Source organism: Ursus arctos, unplaced genomic scaffold (genome assembly GCF_023065955.2).
Source record: "Ursus arctos isolate Adak ecotype North America unplaced genomic scaffold, UrsArc2.0 scaffold_29, whole genome shotgun sequence".
NCBI classification, from domain to species: Eukaryota; Metazoa; Chordata; class Mammalia; order Carnivora; family Ursidae; genus Ursus; species Ursus arctos.
In genome coordinates this window covers 36,729,613-36,736,138 of record NW_026622974.1, presented here as the reverse complement: position 1 = coordinate 36,736,138, position 6,526 = coordinate 36,729,613, and the positions used below count along the sequence as shown (strand labels likewise).

The following is a 6,526-nucleotide window of genomic DNA, read 5'->3' as shown; positions in this document are numbered from 1 at the left end:
TTTGGTCTCTAGAAAAGTGTGAAATTCCTTAGATGCACCAAACCTGCACCTGCCAGGGAGACCCTCCAGGTGCTGCTTCCTCTGCCAGGAATGCTTTTCTCTCCTTCATTTTTCTTTAGACTCGTCCCAGCAGTTTGTCCCCTGGAAATCTTGAACTGACCATCACAGACTGGATGAAGAAGGCTCCCTGTGAACTTCCACAGCAAGCCTTGTTCACACAGTAAAGCCTATTCCGTTCATTTAAATGTCTGTTCACTCACACCCAGCCCTAGACTGTGGATCATGAGGGAACAGAATGTTATCTTTTGTCTCTTGTCTTTGTGTTCTCAAAGCCCAGCGCAGTCTTGGCATGGAATGGTACTCAATGAATAGTTCTTACGTGAAGAAATCATGCCTTTCTCCTAGTTAAATGAGCATGCAATAAGACTATGAATTAGACAGACTTAACTGTTTGATGCTCTGGAAACTAAAACCAGTCTCTTCCTTATAGCATGTATCAGACAGGGTCGGCTACACAGCTTTCAACAAAAAGGTTCAAATCTACCCTGGGTCATCTGAGGTTCTATTTCACACTGGGACCCGGGCTGAAAGAGCCACCGAAATTTGGGACGGCACAGTCATTTTGGCAGAGGCAAAAGAAAACATGGTAAACCATATGCTGACTCCTAAAACTTCTATTCAGAAGTGACAATGACACTTCCATTCAGATTTCATTGGTATGTGTCACAAGGACACACCTGCGCTCCATAAGGAGGAATTTAAAGTCCTTGCAGAAAGAGTGGTACTGAATACAGAGAAATAATAATAAGACCACTATACAATGATTGCTCATCTTTAGCATGAGCTAATTTTATATTAGACAATAGTTTTCAAAATACTGAACATCAGGCAAGCAGGGAGAATGATTCCTTTCATACAGGTAACAAATTTGATGAGTCCCACGATTGCCCTAGCTTTCTGGCTTGAGAAAGTTTCCAGGCTGTGATGCAGGGAGAGGGAACACGGCCAGAGCCTGGCAGACTCCCTAGGTTGAGGAAATGGAGTTGAGTATATGGAGAGAAAAGGGGGCTACAGTTCATGGAGCAGAGTAATGGAGAAGAGAGAGAATTCCAGAGGTCTTCAGAGGATTGCCCTTGACAACTGACCAAAGTACTGATCAACACATGCTTGCGAGGAAACTTCCAGAGGCCCGGGAAAGAGTTGCCCTAAAGAATTAAAGGGAACAGTGCCTGGAGCTCATCTAGGACCAGGAATAGTGTCTGCTTCCATGTGTCAGACTGAAAAACTAACACTGTATAGTACATTGGGTAGAGTAGTCAGAAAGCTCGTGCCTCAGTAGGGCGGAATAGTCAACTCTAGAATAAATGCCGTTGTGTCCCCACAACAAACCTTAAAAGCAAGACCTTAGAGAATCAAGCTCTTTGCAAGTAACTTAACTACATCCCACAGCAAAGCTCGAGAGTACTTCTAGGATTCAAAAATATCCAGCATCCAACAAGGTAAAATTCACAATGACTAATGTCCGTCAAAATTTCCAGGCATGAAAGGAGACAGAGCAATATGACTATATTCGATAAGAGAGATCTCAAAACAATGACCTAGCTTCCACTTCAAAAAACTAAAAAAAGAAGAAAATTAAATTCAAAGTAAAAAATGACATGATAAATTTAGAAAACAAAACAGAGAAAAGTATCAAAACCAAAAGCTTTAAGAAGATTAAAATTAATAAGCCAATCTAGGTAGATCTATCGGGGAAAAAAGAAAAAGCATAAGTTATCAGTATTAGGAATGGAGGAGTTGTCAATACTACAGACTTTATAGGTATTAGAAGGGTTGTAATGAGATACTATGAACACCTTTGTGCCAACTTATTTGACAACTTACATGATTTGTCATATTTTCTGAAAACAAAAACTACCGAAGTTTACTCAAGAAGAAATAGCCTGTAAAGCCATGCATGTATTAAAGCAATTGACTTTATATTTAAAAACTTCTCCATAAAGAAAACTCCAGGCCCAGATCACTTTGCTACTGAATCCTGCCAAACATTTAATCAAGAATTAAGACCAATTCTAGGGGTGTCTGGGTGGCTCAGTCAGTTAACCATCCGATTCTTGGTTTCAACTCAGTCATGATCTCAGGGGTGTAGGATCGAGCCCCAGATTGGCTCCACAGTTCGCTGGAAGTCTGCTTGGTATTTTCTCCCTCTACCTCCAGCCCACTCACACTCTCTTTCTCTCTCTCTAATATAAATAAAATAAGTCTTTAAAAACAGAATTAATATTAATTCCATAAACTCTTCCATAAAATTTAGAAGGAGGGGCTACTTCCCTATTTATACTGTGATCTGGCATTACCTCGATACCAAAAGCAAAGAAATCACAAGGAAAGAAAACTACAAACCAACATTCCTCATGCACACAAATACCAACACTCTTAACAAAAGTTTAGCATATAGAGTGCAGCAGGATAAAAAGAGTACTTTCAGACCAGGTGTGATTTATCCCAGGAATGCAAAGTAGATTTAGCGTTCAAAATCAACGTAATCCATTATATTAACAAACTAAAAAAGAAAAATCACATGAGCATGTCAATGGACACAGAAAAAAACATTAGATAAAAGCCCAACATCCACTTTTACCAAGTTGACTTATATATTCAAAACAGTCTCAATCAAAATTCTAGTGGGCTTTTTTTGAAAATAAAAATGACTAGCTTATTCTAAAATTCATATAGAAATGCAAAGGACATATAATAGCCCAAACAACTTGGAAACAGAAAAAAGTTGGAGTACCAATACTACCTGTTTCAAGATTTATTATAAAGCTATTGTTATCAAGACAGTGAGACATTGGTATAAAGACAGATGAATAAACCAATGGAACCAAATGGAAATTTTTAAAAGGTGCAAAGGCAATTAGTCAATAAAAGATAGTTTTTCAGCAGATGATACTCCAACAATCAGATATCCATGTTAAATTCTTGTTAAAAATGAGTTTCAAGCCATATCTCACACCATGTACAGAAAACTTGTGGACCTAAATGCAATACCTAAAACTAAGTAACTTCTAGAGGAAAACGTGGCAGAAAGTCCTTGTGACCTCGAGTTAGGCAAAATTCCTCGCGTGAACCACCAAAAACACAATCCATATAAAATACAAAAGATAAACAGAACTTCATCAAAATTATAAAATTCTGCTTTCAAAAATAGTATTAAGAGGATGAAAAAATTAATCACAAATTGGGAGAAATACTTGCAAATCATGTATTTGATATAGGTCTTCTATCTGAAGTATATAAGGAATTCTCAAAACTCAATAAAATAAACAACCAACTTAAAGTTTTGAAAAATGGAAAACATTTGAACAGACTTTTCACCGTTAAAGCTATATCAAAGGCAATAAAGAACATAAAAAGATAATCAATATCATTAACCATTAGGGAAATGCAAGTTGAAATCACAACGAGATACTATTACATTCTCATTAGAATTGCTAAAATTGTAAAGATTGATCATACCAAGTACAGTTGAAGATGTGAAAAATTGGCACTCCCATTTACTGCTGTTGGGGATATGAAATGGCACAATCATTTTAGAAAAGAGTTTGACAGCTTCGTATGTATATATATGACATTTTCTCTCTTTTTAAAATTTTTATTTATTTTTTTTTAAAGATTTTATTTATTTATTTGACAGAGATAGAGACAGCCAGCGAGAGAGGGAACACAAGCAGGGGGAGTGGGAGAGGAAGAAGCAGGCTCACAGCGGAGGAGCCTGATGTGGGGCTCGAGCCCAGAACGCCAGGATCACGCCCTGAGCCGAAGGCAGGCGCCCAACCGCTGTGCCACCCAGGCGCCCCTCTCTCTTTTTTTTAAAACTTATAATCCTTTATATTTCAGACATTCCCTGGTATTTTATTATAAATAAACTTTAGAACTCAGGTCACAAACTGCCTTTTTCCTCCCCGAGCTGCCAAGCAGATTTATTTTTTTTTTTAAATGAAAAGCCTATAGGTCTAGCTATATGAATATGTATGAATATATCTATATCTATCTACCTATATATCTTAGAAACCAGCCTTTTCACTCCAAGTACTTACCCAGGAGAAATGAAAATACTTATCCGTAGAAAGACCTGTAAGTAAATATCATAGTAGCTTTATTTGTAATCACCAAAGACTGATGCAACTCTAATACTCATCAACAGGTGAATGTTTAACTGGTAGATCGATGCAGTAAAATATTGTTTAGTGATAAAAAATTAATGAACTATTGATAAACACAGTAAATGGGTAAACACATTTCAAAATAATGCTGAGTGAAAGGATCCAGACCAAAAAAGATCCAGATAGTTCAATTCCATTTATTTAAAATTCTAGAAAAGGTAAACTAATCTACAGTGACAGAAATTGAATCAGCGGTCGCCTAGTGGAAGTGCAGGAGGGTGGCAAGAAGGAATTGTACAGGACCAGAAGAAAATTTCTGAGACTGATGGATACATTGATTATCTTGAGTATGGTGGTGGTTTTATAAATGTATACCTCCATCCAAAGTTATTAAATTGTACAGCTTACCGTATATTAATTATACCCCAGTAAAGCTCTTATTCCACAAGAAATTAATGAATCAATCGTGGTTATCATACATACAACTTTAGAATACTGAAATCCCATTTAGCCCTCATCCAGCTTGTCTTTACATATCATGGAAAAACATTTGCACATGTAAGTGAGGAGACATGGATGAGAATATTAATTGTGCACTGTATGAAATTGCAAAAATTTGGAAATACATTTAATTCACAAATTCTAATTTAAGCCCCCTATGATTTTGCATTTGCAGAGTAAGTATTATTGAGTGATTAAAAACACTGGTCCTGGGGTCCCCTGGGTGGCCCACTCTGTTAAGCATCTGCTTCTGGATGTCAGTTCAGGTCTTGATCTCATGATCGATCGTGAGTTCAAGCCCCACATTGGGTTCCACACTGGGCAGGGAGCTTACTTCAAAAAAAAATTTAAAAAAAGAACACTGGTCCTATAATTAGACTGCTTGGTTCAAATCCAGGTACTAGACTATTAATGACATGGTTGTGTTAATCACCCAACCTCACCCAACCTCTGTTTCTTTATCCATGAAATGAAAGTAGTAACAGTGTCTGTCCTGTAGAATACTGTCAAGGGTAAATGCGATGTGGATGGAAAGTGTTCAGTAGAGCCCAATACATAAAAAGTGCTTAATAGTTACCATCTCCTTGATCTTCCCCAAAATAGGAATAGAGTCTCTTGCTGGTTACCTGGAAATCAGACTTCCAGCAGCCTCAATTTTAGGTACCATCTACCTGTGAACCTGAAAGGAATTACAAAAGCAGTGTGAGGGAGTTTTTGAGTAGGAAAGAAAAGTGTTGTTATCCAGTCTACACCTTTTATTCACTGACAGAATGTAGGACCTCAGCTAAAGCCTTAAAGTCCTTTGGCTGAAAGGGTGTCTAAAATATTTAACGTGGAGACAAATAGTATTACAGTGCAATAAGACAGCAGATGTTCAGCATCAGAGCATTTAGGTGAAGAAATGTTCAAGAGCATCTTCTCCTGGACCCTTGGTTACAGATATGTATTAAGAAACAAACAAACAAACAAAAACACTAAGGACCAGAGCGGTAAACAAACAAACAAACAAAAAAACAAAAAAAAACCCCCAAAACTTCCAGATCACAGCTACTTTCTGGTTGTCCTGACCCTGTCATGCAGAAGGATTTCCATACACAATTCTGCACCTCATATTATAATTCCGTTATTGGAATGTTAAGAAGGCAAGGATCCAGTAATGCAATTTAAATAATTCTCTATTAAAAAGGCTGAAATTAAAAAATAAAAGAAATCTGTGTCTGTTGCAAGACTTGCATTATCTGGGGAACCCAACTTCTCTGGAACAGCTTGTCCCCTGAAGCTAATGAATAAATGAGGCATCATTGCTCAATAGTTTATTTACAAATGAATCTATAGAAGCATAAAATTTAGAGCTGTTCTCGATTAGTTATTCTTTCATGTTTATTCACTCAAGTATTAAATCTTCCACAATCATGAATTTCCTTTGGGAACAAATCTTCTGGTTTTGATAGTTCCTGCTATTGGAAACTTTTTTGTTGATATGTGACCTATTTTTTTCCCCCTTTCCTTACTTTTATCCCACTTATCCTCCTTATCCTGTTTAGATCTGGCCACATCATTTTCCCCAAGTGCTTATGCTTTTCATATATGTTATGACTCATCCAAATCAGCATTGAGTCAGGCTTTCCACGTGCATTACTTTAGTATCTTTATGGATCTTATTCTCTTTACTAGAATAAATCTTGTAATGTGATACAACGTACTGTATCAGTAGAGAAAGGGGCTGACTGTCCTTGTGTCTTTGTTATTACACGTAATACGTGGAACTTAGGCTTAAAAAAAAAAGGTTTTTCCGTTTGCAGTCTGTCAACGTTTGGCACACACAGTTCTGGGGTTTGTGGGTTGGTTGGTTTATTTTA

At 37.2% G+C, this 6,526-nt stretch overlaps 1 long non-coding RNA gene across 9 annotated transcripts in view; it reads right to left on the bottom strand.

Annotated features, from left to right (window-relative positions):
* Positions 1–303: 303 nt before the first annotated feature.
* Positions 304–6,526, bottom strand: part of LOC113261053 (uncharacterized) — a 126,499-nt gene continuing 120,276 nt past the window's right edge. For 7 of the 9 annotated variants that reach the window (XR_008956177.1, XR_008956178.1, XR_003318229.4 and 4 more), the window contains one exon: positions 304–5,346. This is a non-coding gene — a long non-coding RNA (uncharacterized LOC113261053). The remainder of the gene's footprint in view (positions 5,347–6,526) is intronic. The other 2 variants (XR_008956181.1, XR_003318233.4) reach the window with 2 other exon arrangements.